Source organism: Notechis scutatus, chromosome 2, assembly GCF_049901735.1.
Source record: "Notechis scutatus isolate UNSWTSFEM ecotype Mainland chromosome 2, rNotScu1.2, whole genome shotgun sequence".
NCBI lineage: Eukaryota > Metazoa > Chordata > Lepidosauria > Squamata > Elapidae > Notechis > Notechis scutatus.
The window spans coordinates 8426011-8447073 of record NC_142010.1 but is presented as its reverse complement, the minus strand read 5'-3'; the positions used below and the strand labels follow the sequence as shown (position 1 = coordinate 8447073).

Here is a 21063-nt window from a genome sequence, read left to right as displayed (position 1 = left end):
CGCTGCGCGGCCCTGATGGGATGAGCGGAGGTTTTAAATAATTCGCTTACCTTGAAGGCAAAGGAAAGCGCCACAAGAGCGCCTGAAGCTAAGTGTCTCCTCAGGGCTCCGGTTGCAGGGAGGAGCCCTGATTGGCTGCACGTGGCTGCGCCAAACGCCGCAGCGTTGCTCTAACGCCACGGCAGCAAGGGAGAAGGAAAAGCAACGGTGGCGGAAGGTCTCCCGAACATCCAAGCTGTCGCCGCCCGCCCACCCAAGGATGCAGGGGGGATTAAGTCATCCCGAAAAGACGGCCTAGCCGGTTTTTCGGGGGTCAAAAAAAAATAAGGCCCGGCCTTATTATGTGAGAAACACGGTACCAGGGACTTTGCGGTATCCCTGGGATCGACAGGATGCGCTCTTCACTTTCGCCGTCTCTTCGGGACAGTTTAGATCCGATAGGACCATCCAGGAGCAAAGATATCGGCAGCGATCTCAGACCTCCAAGATCGCATGCCGTATCGTCATGACGCCAGCTCCGCCCTCTTTCAATTTTATTAGGAAACTTATTGACTGCACATCTCATAGTTTGAAGCAACTCTGAGCATCTTGCCTTGCCCTAATTTTCATAGCAACACTGATGACACCCATTTTTTCCTTGTCGAAAGCTATTGAGAGTTCTTACACATTTTTAAAAATGAAACATTTTCCATTGTAGTTTCTTCTCAAATCACCACCAAGGAGGATGCAACAAACATCGGCATTATGGTGCTGATATCACCCAGCAGCCATCAAAGGGAAAGAAGCAGGCACTTCCAAAAAAATGAGTTCCCAGCAGAAGTTGCTAATAAACCTGGAGATGCTGTGATCGAAAGCACAATCCCTTTTCTCCTCAATCAATATTCCTACAGCTCTTCTCCATAGGGTCCATTTGCAAGGCAGAACAGCCTCTACATGTGAAATTTTACACTGCTTTTTTTCACGGGGCTTTGGACTAATTCTCCCTTTCCTGAAGGTCAGTGAGCCAGAAACTGCACTTATTTTGGCCCACAGGCAGGTGGCAAAATGGCAGTTGCTTCCACAAATCCACTGCATTGCCCAGGAATGAATTCCAGGAACAATGAAAATGATGGTTGCGTCCACAACTCAGTCATGCGGCCCAGAATGAGGTTCAGTGATCTTCAAAAGGTAAGGAAGAGGAGACTGTGAAGCCTGCTGGGTTGGGAGTGAGGTCTAAGGACTGCAGGAACCCAGTGGGAGTGGGGAAAAGCCTGTGGGGACCTTGCAAGGGCGGGGGAGGAAGAAGCCAGTGGGAACTCCTTGAAAAAGGGAAAGGACTGGGGCGATCAAAGGGTTGAGGTAGAGGAAGCCTTGGGAATGCAAGTCTGGGCCTTGTCTATGCCTCCAACCCTGAGGTGTTCCGCTTAATAACTCACACATTCATTGAATAGCTTTACCAGGTAGAGAGGGGGTGGGGGTACTTAAGCAAAGCAGTCCCGTTTAACGGTGATTGCAACATAAAAGCGTAACTGATAGGACCCATTGCACTTGTATCTCAAGGACTACGTGTATGGTGGTTGGGAAATTCTGGCACTCAAAATATGGAGGGCACCAAGATAGAAGATAAAAATTCCAATTGTGGGAATTCCATAATCAATATAAAAAAAGACCACCCGAAAGCCTTTTGGAAGAATTCCATATTTCTGCAAAAAGAAATATCCAGAAGGTTCTGCAGATCACCATAAACATGTAATTAGCCTTTATCATGGCTGTGAGTCCTCTGATACGTCACCGAGCTGGAATTCTGACTGAAACTTTTCCCACACTCTGGAGCAGGGGTCTTTAAAATTGACGGCTTTAAGACTTGTGGACTTCAACTCCCAGAATTCCTCTTCCAGTCATGTTAGCTCAGGAATTCTGGGAGCTGAAGTCCACAAGTATTAAACTTGCCAAGTTGAAGACCCTTGCTCTGAGGACTAATATGGTTTCTCTCTGGTATGTTAAAATGTTGGAATTCTGACTGAAACTTTTCCCACAATCTGGACAATCATACAGTTTGTACATGTGAGTTCTCTGGTTTGTCATCAGGTGGAAATTCCTACTGAAATGTTTCCCACACTTTGGGCACTCATATGGATTCTCTCCTATGTGGGTCCTCTAGTGTGTCACCAGGTGGGAATTCTGACTGAAACTTTTCCCAACGTCTGGACACTCATGCGGCTTGTCTCCTGTGTGAGTCCTCTGGTTTTTCACAAGGTTGGAATTATCACTGAATCTTTCCTACACTCTGGACATTCAAAAGGTTTCTCTCCCGTGTGAGTCTTCTGGTGGTGCACAAGGCTGGAATTCTTTTTTTGTTTCTTTTTGAAAATTTTATTGATTTTTGAAAACAAACATAAACAAACAAAACGTAAAACATAAAAACATAAAACATCTTTTTTGAAAGCAGCATAGTCCCGGGTTACATCTCTTCCTACAGACACAAATTCAAGTTCATGCTCATTTTTAAATTCCATTCCATATCTTATTACTATTCTACATTTTCAATATAGCTTCTCTACTCTTTTAACTTTCTTAATTTTGTTTTATTTCATCTCAATTCAAATCATTGTACTTATATTCTTTGTCTGTCCTGTTTCAACTGTCTACTATCTTTTCTCATTAAACAAAATTTCTCCTGTAATCACTGATTGGAGTATGACATCTTTATATCTTTCCCCTAAAATTATAACACTTAATACAATACATAACTTCCATTCGGATTCTGCTTGGTACTTTTTAAAACTACACACTGTATTTTTAAAAAACAAAAAATTATAAATGTATAATATAATTAGAACTACAATCCATACCAATTCAATTCTATCGTTAATATTAATATTCATTTAAATCTTAACATTTTACACATTACTTTTCAAATAAATATCATACTTCTATGGGAACACTTATAAACTTTCCATAGTTAATTCCCCCCAACTTCACTTATATTTTATAAAACAATGAGTAATTAAAATGTTCCCGTTCCTTCCTAATTAAATTCTCTTTTATTTCATTTCATTTATTTTGTTCACAAAAGTTTCACTAAATTACACTGACTATTTTATCCCTCTTTTTAATCATATGGTGTTTCCAATTTTCTAACATTATTTCTATTACAAATATAACAATACCATCTTATGTACCTTCACAGAATCCCTTTATTAGTTAGATTTTCACCCATTATCTCTGAATAGGGCCTGTTTCTTTACATCTTGCTCCAAACCTTTGTAACTTCTCTTCCTTTCCTTCTTCCCTTTCTTCTTCTCTCTCCTCTTTTTACCCCCGTCTCTCCACCTCCATTTCCCTCTTCTGTATTCCCCTTTTCTGTTGCTTTCCAACATTATATCCACTTTTCAAATTATTTTTCCCTTTTTTGGTTGTTTTTTTAAGTCTTAAATTCTCCATTCTCTTTCCCCTTTCTTCCCCAGATAGAGTTACTTGTTCATTAAAGATGGCTTCTTCTTTATCCCAATCTTCTTGTTGCGCAGTCTTGTTGTTTCTCGTAGTTACGAATCGCCATTTCTAAGAATTGAAAAACGGAGCCAAAGGAGCCCTTCCCTTCTTGTATCTCTTCTTTATATTTTTTAAATTCCATTTTCAGTTCATCCAGAGATAGTGCCATTGTAAAAAATTTTAAACAACCACCCAATTGTTTTTAGTCAAATATAATATCCAAAAATCCCAAAGTCACCAAACAATCCAAATACACACAAGCTGTTTCTTTTTACATTTTCTTCTTTTTTCATTTTCTCTTCCTGGGGTTACTATTTGGTTATAAAGTTCCAATTAAAATGTATCTTTTAGAAGTCTTATTGAGATTTTACATTAAATTCTTTTGAAATCCAGGAAGACTCCTCCTTTCAGATCCTGTCCTTATTCTTTTCCTCTCCCTTCCTACTTATAGACAAAAAGGATTTTTTAGTGTCCAGAAATCTTTATTGTCCCTTTGGCATTTAATTATATTTTCAGCTTAATTATTGGTGCCAAAGCGGATTTTTCCGATTTCTTATTAAGCTCTCTTCGTTGTCAATGTGAGGAAGGAGAGAGAAGAAGAAAAAAAACTTTCCCTTTTCACTTTCTTTCGCTGCTTCCGACTCTTCTTTGGGAGCGATGTTATCTTTTATAAAATGTAAATTCCAGGGTACCTTAGTTGTTGCTTTTTATCCTGGTCAACCAAAACTTTCACTTATCTTCCTCCTGCACTTTCTTTTCCGGTTGAGTGCTTCTTTGAGGTGGCCATTTCTAACCACCGCTCCTACCGGTTGGGACTTCCGGTTTGCAGGGCTTCGGCGGCAGGCAGGAATCCGCGATCGTGCATGGTTTCTGCCTGGGCTCGCCGCTGGAGCGCCCCGAGCCAGCTGGCTTCGGGGCTAAGCCACCCTGTAGAGGTGGTGAAGAGGGGGGAGATCGCCAGCAGGGTCAAGGAGAGCTGCATCTCTCCTCCTCAGCTGGTCAAACTCCCTTTCCCTAAGGCGGTAGGAGCACAAGGCTGGAATTCTGAATGAAATGTCTCCCACAATCTGGACTCTCATACGGTTGAATACTGTGTGAGTCCTCTGGTGTGACACCAGCTGAAAGTTCCGACTGAAACATTTCCCACACTCTATAGACCCTCATACAGTTTATTTCCTGTGTGAGTTCTCTGGTGTTTCACAAGGCTGGAATTCTGACTGAAACTTTCCCCACAATCTCCTGTGTGAATCCTCAAGTGTTTCACAAGGTTGGAGTTATCACTGAAACCTTTCCCACATTCTGGACATTCATATATATTTTTCTCCTGTGTGAGTCGTCTGGTGTCTAACAAGGTTGGAATACTGACTGAAACTTTTCCCACAATCTGGACATTCATATGGTTTTTCTCCTGTGTGAGTCTTCTGGTGTGTAGCAAGGTTGGAATTCCAACGGAAAAATTTCCCACAATCTAGACATTGATACGGTCTTTCTCCTGTGTGAATCCTCTGGTGCATCATGAAGCTGGAATTCTGACTGAAACTTTTCCCACAATCTGGACACTCATATGGTTTGTCTCCTGTGTGAATCCTCTGGTGTTTCTCAAGGTTGAAATTATGACTGAAACATTTCCCACATTCTGGACATTCATATATTTTTTCTCCTGTGTGAGTCGTCTGGTGTCTAACAAGGTTGGAATTCCAACTGAAACTTTTCCCACAATCTGGACATTCATATGGTTTTTCTCCTGTGTGAGTCCTCTGGTGTGTAACGAGGTTGGAATTCCATCTGAAACTTTTCCCACACTCTCGACACTCATACAGTTTCTCTCTTGTGTGAGTCCTCTGGTGTGTCCCCAAGTTGGACTTCTGACTGAAACATTTCCCACATTCTGGACATTCATACAGTTTCTCTCCTGTGTGAGTCCTCTGGTGTATAATGAGGTTGGAATTCCGTCTGAAACTTTTCCTACACTCAGGACATTCATATATTTTTTCTCCTGTGTGAGTCGTCTGGTGTCTAACAAGGTTGGAATTACAACTGAAACTTTTCCCACAATCTGGACAATCATATGGTTTTTCTCCTGTGTGAGTCCTCTGGTGTGTAACGAGGTTGGAATTCTGTCTGAAACTTTTCCCACATTCTGGACACTCATACAGTTTCTCTCCAGTGTGAGTCCTCTGGTGTGTCTCCAAGTTGGACTTCTGACTGAAACATTTCCCACATTCTGGACATTCATACAGTTTCTCTCCTGTGTGAGTCCTCTGGTGTGTCCCCAAGTTGGACTTCTGACTGAAACATTTCCCACATTCTGGACATTCATACAGTTTCTCTCCTGTGTGAGTCCTCTGGTGTATAACGAGGTTGGAATTCCGTCTGAAACTTTTCCTACACTCAGGACATTCATATATTTTTTCTCCTGTGTGAGTCGTTTGGTGTCTAACAAGGTTGGAATTACAACTGAAATTTTTCCCACAATCTGGACATTCATATGGTTTTTCTCCTTTGTGAGTCCTCTGGTGTATAACGAGGTTGGAATTCCGTCTGAAACTTTTCCTACACTCAGGACATTCATACGGTTTGTCCTGGGAATGAGTCCTCTCGTTTCTCATTAGGTCAGAATTCTGATTGAAACTTTTGCCAGAGTCAGGACAATCATATAATTTCTCTCCGGTGTGAGTCTTCTGATGTGTCACCAGGTTGGTGATATTCTTGAGGTCATATATGTGTGATCATTTGTTTACTGGTGCTTTATTTCCACCTGTTTTCCTCCTCACAGGGCCAGGCCTCCACCACAATCTGCCCTATGTGGCTATTCAATAGACCTTTTTCTCCCTGCTGACTTTCAGAGATACCCCTCTTTTTCTGAATGAAATATAATCTCCCTTGATCTTTCATGTAGCGTATTCTTGAGTTTCTCACACTCTTACTTTTTCTAGCTTGAATTCTCTAAATTTTCTCTCCTTGTCCCTCAACTGCTGGGAAAGGAGAAGAATTTTGTAGTTTTCTGAAGGAAATGGAAAATATTTTGATTTCTCGCTGGCTTTGCTTTTTCCCCCAATGTTGCTTGTTATTCTCAATTTTCCAGAGTGCTCTTATTGGCATCCTCTTTGTCTGTAAGATTCAAAAAAAATGTAACTTTAATTCTTTATAAAATAGTTGCTGAAAATGTGAAAAAAAGAAAAAAGTATACATTACAATGAATAAGCAAACATGCCACTTTAAAGAATAACCTCTTACATTAGTTATGATTCATTTGACACATTTGTGTCCAGGTTCAAATATGCATTCCGTCATGAAATTCCCTTTTTCACTTTGGTGATTCACAAATTCTTAGCAGTGCAAAGCCTTATCATGAACTATATTTGGAAATGCTGGGGATACATTGTACAGTTGTAAATATATGCATACAAAGAGAAATACAGATATACATTGCCTATTTGTATGTTTGTGGAAAATGCATGTGTTTTAGCCTGAAAATTATCCCAAAATGGTTTCAGTTGAAACTTCTGAGCTAATTGTAGAGATTGTGGGTTTTTACCTGATGAAATGATACGTAAACCCTCTGTAAGATTTCATGTTCAGTTTTGCCCATGGAAATCCTCAGCTCCAAGTAAGGGCAGAATATATTTTTCACAACCACTCTGGTGACATCCTAATTGAAGTAGTGCTCACTTACTGACTGCAATTGGGACTAGCATCTGTGTTAGTAAGCAGCCCAATTGTTAAGCATGATGTCATATGACAATGCCAACTCACACACCATGCTTGTTGGCTTTACAGAAAGGGAATGCTGTGAAAGCGAAGGTGGAAAGACGCAGAGAAATTCCGTGCCTTAAATAGACAGAATTTTGAGAAAACCTGAAAATTGGAAAGGGAAGATGGTAATGGAACAACCCCCCCCCCCCCCCCCCCCCCCCCAAAACCCCCCAACCCCCCCCCCCCCCCCCCCCTACCCCCCCCCCCCGAAGGGCCCCCCCCCCCCCCCCCCCCCCCCCCCCCCCCCCCAACCCCCCCGGGGGCCCCGAACCCACCCCCCCCCACCCCTGAACTAGAGGAAGCAGGACTGGGTCGATAGAATATAAATTAAAAACTCTCCACAGGGCATTTTATTCCAACAACTGAAGCCTCTTTGGAGCTCAACGAACCTGCCTCTTGTGCACATCAGTGTCCCTTCCTCAAAATGCTCTGCAGGCATTTTGGGCAAGACATCCCAAGCCTTAACCTTTCACTTAACCTGAAATGTTTTATCTTTCTCAATACAGTGCATTCAGAAAGTATTCAGACCCCCTTTACAGTTGTCAATTTTGTTATGCTGCAGCTTGATTCTACAGTTGTTTTAACTTCATTTTCCCCCTCCTTAATCTACATAGCCTGTAAATTTAGTAAAAGGAAAAAAACTGAAATATCACATTGGCATAAATATTCAGACCCTTTGCAACAGCACTTGAAATTTAGTTCAGGTGCCTATTTCCCTTGATTGTTGCTGGCATGGTTCTACACCTTGATTGGAGTCTACCTGTGGTAAATTAACTTGATTGAGCATAGTTTGTAAAGGCACACCCCTCTCCACAGAAGGCCTCATAGCTGACAATACATACTGTAGCAGAACAGTAGCTATGAGGTTAAAGGAACTGCCTGCAGAGTTCAGAGACAGCATTATTGCAAGGCACAGGTCTGGGGAAGGCTACAGTAAAATTTCTGCTGCACAGAAGTTTCCTAAGGGACAAGTGGCCTCCATAAATGTCAAATGGAAAATGTTTGGCACAGGCAGGACTTTTCCAAGAGCTGGTCGCCCGGTCAAACTGAGCAATTGGGGTAGAAGGGCCTAAGATGGTCACTCTGACTGAGCCTCAGAGATCCTGTGTGGAGATGGGACAGAGTTCCAGAAGGACAACCATCATTGCAGCCCTCCACCCTTCTGAGCATTTTGGCAGAGTGACTAGACAGAAGCCTCTTCTCAGTGCACAACACATGGAAGCCTGCTTGGAGTTTGCAAAAAAGCACCTGAAGAACTCTGTGAGGAACAAGATTCTCCGGTCTGATGAAATGAACCTGTCACTTCTAAATGTTATGTGTGGAGAAACCCAGGCACTGCTCATCACCTGCCCAATGTCATCCCAACAGCAAAGCATGGTGGTGGCAGCATCACACTGTGGGGGTGTTTCTCAGCCGCAGGGACTGGGAGATTGGTCAGGGTTGAGGGGAAGCTGAATGGAGCAAAGTACAGGGATATCCTCAATGAAAACCTGTTCCACAGCACTCAGGACAGCCAAGACAGCATAGCAGTGGCTTAGGGACAACTCTGTGAATATCCTAGAGGGGCCCAGCCAGAGCTCTGACCTGAACCTTATTGAATATCTCTGGAGGAACCTGAAAATGGCTCTCCACCGATGGTCACTGCCAACCTGACGGATCTTGAGAGGATTTGCAAGGAAGATCGGCAAAAAATCCCCCAATCCAGGTGCAAAAAGCTTATACCCAAAAAGAAACAAGGCTGTAATTGCTGAGTGAAGGATCTGAATATTTATGCCAATGTGGTTTTTAAGGGTTTTAATACAATTACATACATTTTCTAAAATTCTGTATTCACTTTGTCGTGTACTGGAATGAGGAAAAATGAATGTCAACAAGTATAAAATCAGGAACTTCCGGTTGCAAGGTTTCGGCGGCGGCAGGAACCCGCGATCGTGCGCGGTTCCTGCTGCGCTCGCCGCTGAAGTGCCTCTGATCCAGCTGGATTTGGAGGCTGTTGTTACCCTGGAGAGGTAACGGAAGATAGAGGAGATCCGGGCAGGGGTCTGGGGATATCGCAACCCCTTTCCCCAGCCGGCTAGACTCCTTTTTCCCTAGGCGGTGGAGCGGCGGTCAGCAATGGCCGCCACAAAGAAACCTTCAGCCGGACACGATCGCGCAGGAGGAAGTGTTAGAAAGTGAAAGTTTTTGGCTGAACCGGGACATTAAGATACATCCAAATACCCTGGAAATTTAACTTTTTGAATGATATATTTTTTCCAAAGAAGATTGTTAAAGCGGCGAATGAAAGTGATAAAAGGGAAAGTTCACTCTTCTTCCTTACGGAGATAGCAAATGGACATTGAAAAACCTGCTTTGGCACAGAAGGTAAAAATCAAAAGCTTTTTGCTATAAGTGGGAAGGGAGAGGTAAAAAAAAACTTATATTAAGATTTTGCTGGAGGAGATGGCTTGGAGTTTATAAGATCAGAGATTAACTGTAATAAGACTTCAAAAATATATTTTGGAACTTTGTAATTGATATTGCCCCAGGAGGAGAAAGTGTAAAGGGAAGAAGGTGCTAAATGAAACATTTCGTTTTTGTTTGGATTGCTTGATGACTGTGGAACTTTTGGAAACTATTCTAAGATTAAAAACATTTGGGTTTTTTTTAAAAAAAAGAAAAAAACCTTACAATGGCATTATCTGTGGAAGAATTAAAAATGGAATTTAAAAAATTAAAAGACGAGGAACAAGAAGGCAAGGGCTCTTTTGGATCTGTTTTCCATTTCTTAGAAATGGCGATTTCTACCTATCAGGAAATACAACAAGAAACTTGGGAGGAAGAGGAAGAAACCATCTTTAATGGACAAATAATTTTAGCCAAGGAAGAAGAGAGGAAGAGGGGAAGGAAAATGGAGAATTTAAGACTTAAAAAAACAACCAAGAAAGAGAAAAATAATGTGAAAAATCGATATGTCAGAAAGCAACAGAAAAGAGGAATACAACAGAGAGGGGAAGCTAAGAAGGTGGAGATTAAGAGATGGGGGGGGGTAAAAAGGCCAGATTGGACAAGAGAGGAAGGGAAAAAGAAAAGAAGTCACAAAGGCTTGAAACAAGATGGAAAAAAGCAGATTTTTTTTTAGAGACAAAGGGTAAAGTACAATTAAAAAAAGATTCTGCAAAAGTACATAAGATTGTATTGTAGTATTTATATTTGAAATAGAAAACTGGAATATTACATGATCTAACAAAATATTAAAATGCTTAAGATTTAATGATAGAGTTTAATATTTAATAAAATATTAAAGGGAATGTGTAAAATGTTTAGGATTAAACGATAGAGTTTAATTTACTATTGTTTTAATGTTATTATAAACTTACCATTTTCTTATTTTCTTATTTTAAAATGTAGTATGTAAAATGTATTAAGCAGAATTAGAATGGAAATTATATATCTAACTATATTATAAATTTATTATTTTCTTATTTTAAAATGCAGTATGTAAAATGTACTAAGGAGAATCAGAATGGAAATTATGTATTATTTTAAGTGTTAAATTTAGGGGAAAGATAGAAAGGCGTCATACTTCCATTAGCAATTACAAGAGAAATTTTGTGTTAAAGAGAAGAGATAAATAGATAATTGGAAAAGAACGGACAAAAGATACAAGTATAAATATTTAAATTAAGATGAAATAAATAAAATAGAATTAAGAGTGAAAAGAGGGGAGAAGTTATATAGAAAATATAGAATGTTAAACAAGATATGAAATAGTATATGTGAGCATGAATTTGATTTATGTCTGTACAAAAAGATGTAATCCGGGGTTAAGCCACTTTCCAAAAAGAAGTTTTATGTTTCTATGTTTTCTGTTTTCATGTTCGACTGAGATTTAATAAAACCTTGGAGGAATGTTAGAAGAGAATAATGAAACTGTAAACAAGACAGATGAAAATATAAGTATAATGAATAAAAACATATAAAATAGATAAATATAGAAAATAAATATAACTGAAAAAAAGCAAAGGGAGAAATAATGAGAATGGAAAAAGATAGGTATGTGTTTATATGGAAATGGGATAATTTAGAACTATGCTGCATAAAACAATGTTTTATTTGTCTTGTTAAAATCTACAAGTAGCTTTCGGAAAAGAGGTTTTATGTTCTTATGTTTTATGTTTTGTTTGTCTTTAAAAACTAATAAAATTTGTTTAAAAAAAAAGAAGTATAAGATCAGAAAAATCTCGGGCTGCAGTTTTAAATCGTGCAGCAAAAGGATAAAAACGTTTGGGGAGAGAAAGACTTTGCAGCAGCAGCAGCAGCCCGCATGTTTCATTCCTGTCCCTTCGCTGCTTCCAGGCCGTGGAGGAACCCAAAGGGCCCGACTTGCTCCCGGCTTCTCCTCCGACCTGCCCTCCACTCACCTCCCAGGAGCCGCTTCGACCCTCCAAGCAGCACAAGAGACTCCGCCAACGCCATCACCCTCCCCTGGCTGACCCGGAAGAGGAACTCCCCCTGTCATCCTCCTCCACATCCTCTCTAGCAATCTAATACTCTATCGTTTCAATTCGTTCCAGCTCGGCCTCTCTCCCTTCCGGTGTAATGTCAATATAGCGATGCCGCTGCTGTGCTCTTATTCTCTGCTTTCCAGGCGCGAGTGTTGCTTCTTTGTAGAGCGCCATCTAGCGACATAAGGTAGGGATGCCCTCATTGTCACTCCAACTGAGCCAGGGGCTTCTTTTGCAGCCAAGCAAAGCATCCGTGGGGAGAACACAATGCGTCAACAGGCAGGGACAAAGCGCACCTCCCTTGAGGATCAGTGAAGACTATTCCAGCCAGTTCTTTCTCTTGGGGGTGCAGGATAACTCCCCAAAACTATATTTGCAACTGAGGGAAGCTTGAAGAGTGATGCTTTCCCCTACTCACCTTCACCAGATTAGGCAGGTGCTGCATCGTAAAAGTTGATGAAGGTCTTGTTTTTATGTGCAGCCTTAAACAATTAAACAATTGCCAGCTTCATCCCATTGATAAAAGAATGAAATATAGGACAAAACCTTGAAGTGCCCACCCACATTGCTTCCAACCACATCTAGATGGGAGATATTATTTTTCCCTCTGCATTCTTGCAGCTGGAACTGCCCGGATTTCCCTCAGTAAGCAACGTGATTTACCATCTACATGAAATCTCTAGGAGAGGCCATCCATCCTTTCATATCCAATTCTATGCAGGTAATCTTTGATTTACACCACTTCATTTAGTGACCAGGGGTTGGGGATCCCTGACCTAGACAGTGATTTATCCTTTCAAAGCACTTGGGGAAAATTGACCTCTCTATCCCCTTTAAAAAAGCCCAGTCGAAATACCATCATCCATGCACCAGGTTGAAGTTAGTAAGTTCTGAAGTGCTCCAAGGTTTACATTATATTAAAATACTTTCAGAAATCTTTACAGATAGGAGAAGTTACAAAAGTGAAAGTGGAGAGACTCAAAAGCAATTCTTTATCTTATAATAGCCATGAAGAAAAACTGCAAATTGGAAAAGGAAGTTTATAACGGAATAACTAGAGGAAGCAGCATTGGCTCAACAGAATATAAACAAAAACCGTCCAAAGGACATTTTATTCCAACAACTGAAGCCTCTCTGGAGCTCAACCAATCTCCCTCTTCTGCACTCCAGTCTCCCTTCCCCAAAATGCTCAAAGGCAGTTATTAGATTATACAATCTGTAAAAGAAGTGAAATTTAAATTGAAAACCTTTGCCGACAGGGCTGTTCAGTCACGTGGGCAGAGAGAAACGGATGCATCAGAAAGGGAATCTGGGCAGGTAAGAGAGGCAGATTCAGGTGCTGCATCTCTAAGGAAGCTCAGTTGGACGCCTCTGGTCTCCGTAACCCTCGAGATGCCAGCGGCCTCCTCCTAGCAGGGTTCACGCCCAGCCACGATCCCTCTGAACCCAGATCCTCTTCCTCCCCTCCAGACCCTGGGAGGCGGATCCTCCCTAGCAGCCACAGGGGAACGTGGGAACGGTGGTGCCCAACCTTCCCCAACACCAGGCGGCCTCACCTTGGGAGCGGGCTGCACCAAATGTTGGGCTGCGGGGAAGGGGGTGGGCTTGGAGGGAGGATTTTAAGGGGATCGGAGAGCCGTTCGCGCAACCGAGGCGCAGCGGTTCTCACGGAGCAGAAAACCTTGCGAGGAAAGGCGGGGACTCTGAAGGGGAAGGGGCACAACTGGGGAAACCCCACCTCGCTCTCCTTCCCTCCCCCCAGGAATCCCTCCTCCCTTCCCGCACCTGAGGATTCCCCCTCCTGGTCCCCCCTCCTGGTCTCCTCCCCCTCTGGCAGTGGCCTTGCCCACCTGGTGCCCCTTGAGCGCCTCTTCCCACGAGAGAATCTCTGCAGGACTTGATGTAAGAGATGTCGGGAGACCAGGAAGGAGGGCAAGGAGGGGTCGGGATTGGCTCCCACCCCACTTTTCCCCCTTTCCTGCCTCCTCTCGAGGCGCAAAAGCGTTTAACCCCTTCTCTGAAGCCAAAAAGGGGAGGGGGCCACTAGGCCGAGGCCGACCAATGCCAAAGTCTCCAGCGAGCCCGTTTGTGGATCAGGTCCCTTAAAAAGAAATCCGAAAGGCCCATTGAAATAAACCTTTTGCTTGCTTATTCACAATAAAGGAACCCATCCTTCTAGAAGGGTACATAAGATTGCATTTTTATATTTGTATTTAGAAATAATTATAGAAGACTGGAAATAATATGCAATTTAAAATGTGATAAAATATTTAGTATAATTCAGTAAAATTTTTGTTAAGAGAGGGGAGTACTTTAATGAAATAATGATTTAAGATTGGTGATGTGGGGGGGGGGGAATAATTTTGGAAAGTATAAGAAGTGTTCCCATAAAGGTATGATAATTAATTGAAATGGGTAAAATGTCTAAAGATATAAATGATTGTTAATACCAATGATTAGGCCATGTTATACTAGTGAAACTATTCGTGAAATGAGAGGTTTGAAGGAGAGGGGAACATGTAATGTAATAATGATTTATAATATGTGATGTGGGTGGAGGAATTAATATGGCAAATAGGTGCTCCCATAGAAATATGTGACCTAATTGATAAGAAATGTGCTAGATGTTTAAGATATGAATAAATATTAATATTAATGAATAGATTTGTATTGGTTTTGATGATATTGTATAATGTCAGAATGTACCAGACAGAATCCCAACGTAAGTACTTTAAATCAAGTATTATAAATATAGGGGAAAGAGACATAGGCGTCATACTCCAATCAGTGTACAGGAGAAGGTTTTTCTTTTTTTTTCTTTTAAGAAGAAAGATAAACGGATAGTTGGAAATAGAACAGACAAAGAATAATAAATATTATGATTTGAATTGAGAGGAGATAAATAAAATAAAATTGAGAAAATTTAAAAGAAAGGAGAAGCTATATAGAAAAATGAAAATGTAATAAGATATGGAATGGTATGTAAAATGAATATGAATTTGAATGTGTGTCTGTACCAAGAGTTTTGACCCGGGATTAAGCAACTTTCAGAAAAGAGATCTTTTATGTTTTTATGTCTTGTATTTTTGTATGTTTTGTATGTTTTTAAAAATTAATAAAAATTTGTTCAAAAAATAAATAAATAAATAAATAAAGGAACCCATCCATGGAATGGCTTGCCTCTGTGGGTGCTCCCTCAGTGGAGGTTTTGAAGAGCAGATTGGACAGCCAATGGTCCGGAATCAAATAGGGTCCCCTGCTTGGAAACTTGGTCCGGCCCAACTTTTAATGTGTAATTCTGTAATAACTTTATGAACTTTTAGGGCTCAGCATGCAGCTAATCTTCACAGCTAATCTCTCCTGCTCTTCCCTGGGTGAAAGGGGGAGCTGGAAGGAGAGTTAAGAATAGGTGCGAGGAGAGGGTGGGAACAAGTCAGGCTGTTTGGTTCCCTCCATGGCTTAGAAGCAGAAAAATAACTACTAGAATATACAGTAGTATTGCAGAATTGGAAAGGATCTTTGAGGTCATCTAATCCAATCCCCTGCTAGAGCAGGAGACCTTATATCATTTCAGACAAGTGACTGTCCAGTGTCTTCTTAAAACCCTCCTGAGGGCTGCAGGAGGCCTTCCAGGCCCAAAACAGGACCTCCGGAGTGCGCCAGGAGACCATTCTCGACTCAGATCAAGTATTCAAAAACACAAGAGAAATATATGGCTCTCTATTTTTTATAAGTGTATAAAACCATGTGTGTGGAGGTGTGGTCTCATGTCACATCCACCATGGCCATATCCACTGCCCGCCACCCCATGGCTCTCCGAGGTCAAACAACCCTAATGTGGCCCTCAATGAAATGAAACCCCTGCTCTAGAAGTTGTGGGTGCTCCCTCTGGAGGTTTTTAAGAGTAGATTAGACAGCCGATTGTCTGGAACGGTACAGGGCGCGTGTCGCTCCAGAGCCGAATGTGGGTCTTTCATCTTTCTGTTGCGGGTCCCTGTCGCGGCAGTGGGATGATTGTCACCCTGTCGCGGCGGTGGCAGTGGCCAGAGCCTTAGTGCAGAAGCGAAGCACCCCTGCACTTGCCTTTGTGGGTCTTCATCGCGAACATTTGCTGCTTCCACTTTTCGCGCCTTATGCAGCAGTGAAATGTATCACGCTTCACAATGGGGGGAGGTGGGGTCCCCCTTTTCTGGAGCCCATTACAATGCGGAGACACAATGCGACCCTGCCCCATTCTGCTTGCGCTCGCCTCCTGGATGTCAGTTGCTTTTCCCCGCACTTTTCCTGCAGAGCTGCCGGTGTTGTGATGCCCCACCTCCCCACCGGCCATCTGATCTTCAGTGTGCTGATCCTCTTCTTGTTGGCCTCCAGATTCCCACCACCCATTCAAGGGTTCCTTCCACCCTCCTCCCTGGGGGGAGAGAGAGAAGAGGAGGAGATAAAAAGAGGGAAGTGAGAGCGAGAGGGGGAAAGAGAGAGGGAGGGAAAGAGATAGACAGAGAGGGGGAGAGACATAGACACAGAGGTAGAGAGTGGGGAGAGAGAGACAGAGAAATACAGAGGGTTGGGGAAGGGAGTTGTTAAAAAGGTTTTGTGGTTCCCAGTGTTTTTTAATATCCGTTCTCTGCCCTAATGAACGGCTAGGTAGGCATGGCTAGGGGTTCATGTGACTTGGTGGGAGTGACATTGAGTCAGCCACACTCACCCAGCTTTTGTGACTCCTAGTGTTTTCTGTGGGAAATGGGTCCAAATGGCTCTTTGAGTGTTTAAGGTTGCAAACCCCTGGCCTAGACATATCTAGGTCCTTCAACCCATCATCATATAATTTTATTAGTAAACTTATAGAGTTTGAAGCAACTCTGAGCATCTTGCCTTGCCCTAATTTTCATAGCAACACTGACAATACCCATTTTTTCCTTGTCGAAAGCTATCGAGAATTCTTACACAATACATTTTTAAAAATGAAACATTTTCCATTGTAGTTTTTTCTCTAATCACCACCACCAAGGAGGATGCAACAAATACATCGGCATTAAGGTGCTGATCACCGCAGCCATCAAAGGGAAAGAAGCAGGCACCTCCCAAAAAATAAGTTTCCAGCAGAAGTTGCTAATAAGCCTGGAGATGCTGTGATCAAAAGCACAATCCCTTTTCTCTTCAACTTAATATTCCTACAGCTCTTCTCCATTGGGTTCATTTGCAAGGCAGAACAGCCTCTACATGTGAAATTTTACACTGCTTTTTTTCACGGAGCTTTGGACTAACTCCCAGCATACCCGTCACCCACCGCACACTTCCATTTTGAAGATCTCCTGGAAGCAGCCATCATTTTCAATGTGCCCACAATCCCTTAAGGCAGTCCGCACAGTGTTAAGATAGCAAAACGGAGTAGTTTGTCCCTTTCTTGAAGGTCAATGAGCCAGAAATAGAACTTATGTTGGCCCACAGGCAGGTGGCAAAATGGCAGCTGCTTCCACAAATCCACTGCATGGCCCAGAGATGAGTTCCAGGCACAATGAAAATGACGGTTGCTTCCACAACTCAGTCATGCGGCCCAGGGATGCATGTCCTGCCCTCTTTCCCCAAAATGAGGTTCAGTGATCTTCAAAAGGTAAGGAAGAGGAGACTGTGAAGCCTGCTGGGGTGGGAGTGAGGTCTAAGGACTGCAGGAACCCAGTGGGAGTGGGGAAAAGTGTGTGGGGACCTTGCAAGGGTGGGGAGGAAGATGCCAGTGGGAACTCCGTGGAAAAGGGAAAGGACTGGGGTGATCAAAGGGTTGAGGTAGAGGAAGCCTTGGGAATGCAAGCCTAAGCCTTGTCTATGCCTCCAACCCTGAGGTGTTCCGCTTAATAACTCACACATTCATTGAATACCTTTACCAGGCAGAGAGGGGGTGGGGGTACTTAAGCAAACCAGTCCCGTTTAACGGTGATTGCAACATAAAAGCGTAATTGATAGGCCCCATTACACTTGTATCTCAAGGACTATGTGTATGGTGGTTGGGAAATTCTGGCACTCAAAATATGGAGGGCACCAAGACAGAAGATAAAAATTCCAATTGTGGGAATTCCATAATCAATATAAAAAAAGACCACCCGAAAGCCTTTTTGAAGAATTCCATATTTCTGCAAAAAGAAATATCCAGAAGGTTCTGCAGATCACCATAAACATGTAATTAGCCTTTATCATGGCTGTGAGTCCTCCGATATGTCACCGAGCTGGAATTCTGACTGAAACTTTTCCCACACTCTGGAGCAGGGGTCTTTAAAATTGAGGGCTTTAAGACTTGTAGACTTCAACTCCCAGAATTCCTCTTCCAGTCATGTTAGCTCAGGAATTCTGGGAGCTGAAGTCCACAAGTATTAAACTTGTCAAGTTTGAAGACCCTTGCTCTGAGGATTAATACGGTTTCTCTCTGGTATGTTAAAATGTTGGAACTCTGACTGAAACTTTTCCCACAATCTCGACATTTCTATGATTTGTCTTGGGAATGTATCATTAGTCCGGAATTCTGACTAAAACTTCTGCCACAATCTGGACACTCATATAGTTTGTACATGTGAGTTCTCTGGTTTGTCATCAGGTGGGAATTCCTACTGAAATGTTTCCCACACTTTGGGCACTCATGTGGATTCTCTCCTATGTGGGTCCTCTAGTGTGTAACCAGGTGGGAATTCTGACTGAAACTTTTCCCAAAGTCTGGACACTCATGCGGCTTGTCTCCTGTGTGAGTCCTCTGGTGCTTCACAAGGTTGGAATTATCACTGAATCTTTCCTACACTCTGGACATTCAAAAGGTTTCTCTGTGTGACTCTTCTGATGTTGCACAAGGCTGGAATTCTGATTGAAACTTTTCCCACATTCTGGACATTCATACAGCTTGTCTCCTGTGTGAGTCCTCTGTTGTTACACCAGCTGAAAGTTCCGACTGAAACATATCCCACACTCTATAGACACTCATACAGTTTCTTTCCTGTGTGAGTTCTCTGGTGTTTCACAAGGTTGGAGTTATGACTGAAACCTTTCCCACATTCTGGACATTCATATATTTTTTCTCCTGTGTGAGTCGTCTGGTGTCTAACAAGGTTGGAATTCCAACTGAAACTTTTCCCACATTCTGGACATTCATATGGTTTTTCTCCTGTGTGAGTCTTCTGGTGTGTAGCAAGGTTGGAATTCCAACGGAAAAATTTCCCACAATCTAGACATTGATACGGTCTTTCTCCTGTGTGAATCCTCTGGTGCATCATGAAGCTGGAATTCTGACTGAAACTTTTCCCACAATCTGGACACTCATATGGTTTGTCTCCTGTGTGAATCCTCTGGTGTTTCTCAAGGTTGAAATTATGACTGAAACCTTTCCCACATTCTGGACATTCATATATTTTTTCTCCTGTGTGAGTCGTCTGGTGTCTAACAAGGTTGGAATTCCAACTGAAACTTTTCCCACAATCTGGACATTCATATGGTTTTTCTCCTGTGTGAGTCCTCTGGTGTGTAACGAGATTGGAATTCCGTTTGAAACTTTTCCCACAATCTGGACATTCATATGGTTTCTCTCCTGTGTGAGTCCTCTGGTGTATAACGAGGTTGGAATGCTGACTGAAACTTTTTCTACACACAGGACATTCATATATTTTTTCTCCTGTGTGAGTCGTCAGATGTCTAACAAGGCTGGAGTTCGAACTGAAACTTTTCCCACAATCTGGACACTGATACGGTCTTTCTCCTGTGTGAATCCTCTGGTGCATCATGAGGCTGGAATCGTCTGGTGTCTAACAAGGTTGGAATTCCAACTGAAACTTTTCCCACAATCTGGACATTCATATGGTTTTTCTCCTGTGTGAGTCCTCTGGTGTGTAACGAGGTTGGAATTCCGTCTGAAACTTTTCCCACACTCAGGACATTCATACGGTTTGTCCTGGGAATGAGTCCTCTCGTTTCTCATTAGGTCAGAATTCTGACTGAAACTCTTGCCTCAATCTGGGCAGTAATACATTTTGTACTGTGTGAGTTCTCTGGTGTGTCATCAGGTGGGTATTCTGATTGAAACTTTTGCCACAGTCAGGACTATCATATAATTTCTCTCCGGTGTGAGTCTTCTGATGTGTCACCAGGTTGGTGATATTCTTGAGGTCATATATATGTGTGATCATTTGTTTACTGGTGCTTTATTTCCACCTGTTTTCCTCCTCACAGGGCCGGGCCTCCACCACAGTCTGCCCTATGTGGCTATCCAATAGACCTTTTTCTCCCTGCTGACTTTCAGAGATACCCCTCTTTTTCTGAATGAAATACAATCTCCCTTGATCTTTCATGTAACGTATTCTTGAGTTTCTCACACTCTACTTTTTCTAGCCTGAATTCTCTAAATTTTCTCTCCTTGTCCCTCAACTGCTGGGAAAGGAGAAGAATTTTGTAGTTTTCTGAAGGAAATGGAAAATATTTTGATTTCTCGCTGGCTTTGCTTTTTTTCCCAATGTTGCTTGTTATTCTCAATTTTCCAGAGTGTTCTTATTGCCATCCTCTTTGTCTATAAGATTCAAAGAAACATGTAACTTTAATTCTTTATAAAATAGTTGCTGAAGATGTGAAAAAAAGAAAAAAGTATACATTACAATGAATAAGCAAACATGCCACTTTAAAGAATAACCTCTTACATTAGTTGATTCATTTGACACATTTGTGTCCAGGTGCAAATATGCATTCAGTCATGAAATTCTCTTTTTCACTTTGGTGATTCACAAATTCTTAGCAGTGCAAAGCCTTATCATGAACTATATCTGGAAATGCTGGGGATACATTGTACAGTTGTATATATATGCATACAAAGAGAAATGCAGATATACATGCCTATCTGTATGTATGTGGAAAAGGCATGTGTTTTAGCCTGAAAATTATCCCAAAATGGTTTCAGTTGAAACTTCTGAGCTAATTGTAGAGATTGTGGGTTTTTACCTGATGAAATGATACCTAAACCCTCTGCAAGATTTCATGTTCAGTTTTGCCCATGGAAATCCTCAGCTCCAAGTAAGGGCAGAATATCTTTTTCACAACCACTCTGGTGACATCCTAATTGAAGTAGTGCTCACTTACTGACTGCAATTGGGACTAGCATCTGTGTTAGTAAGCAGCCCAATTGTTAAGCATTATGTCATATGACAATGCCAACTTAAATACCATACTTGTTGGCTTTACAGAAAGGGAATGCTATGAAAGCGAAGGTGGAAAGACACAGAGAAATGCTGTGCCTTAAGTAGACAGAATTTTGAGAAAACCTGAAAATAGGAAAGGGAATGGAATAACTAGAGGAAGCAGGACTGGGTCAACAGAATATAAATTAAAAACT

At 42.0% G+C, this 21063-nt stretch overlaps 1 protein-coding gene and 2 pseudogenes across 3 annotated transcripts in view; all 3 read right to left on the bottom strand.

Annotated features, from left to right (window-relative positions):
* The window catches only part of LOC148131697 (uncharacterized), a 35457-nt pseudogene extending 15587 nt beyond the window's left edge, over window positions 1-19870 (bottom strand). The window contains exon 1 of the transcript XR_015747048.1: window positions 19748-19870. The product of XR_015747048.1 is annotated as an uncharacterized LOC148131697 (transcript). The remainder of the gene's footprint in view (window positions 1-19747) is intronic.
* LOC148131694 (uncharacterized) overlaps window positions 1-21063 on the bottom strand; it is a 140687-nt gene that overhangs the window by 52311 nt on the left and 67313 nt on the right.
* LOC148131698 (uncharacterized) lies at window positions 1659-19749 on the bottom strand (annotated as a pseudogene). The gene is made up of 3 exons (XR_015748295.1): window positions 18665-19749; window positions 18494-18614; window positions 1659-6196 (listed from the first exon to the last, which is right to left on the bottom strand). The product of XR_015748295.1 is annotated as an uncharacterized LOC148131698 (transcript).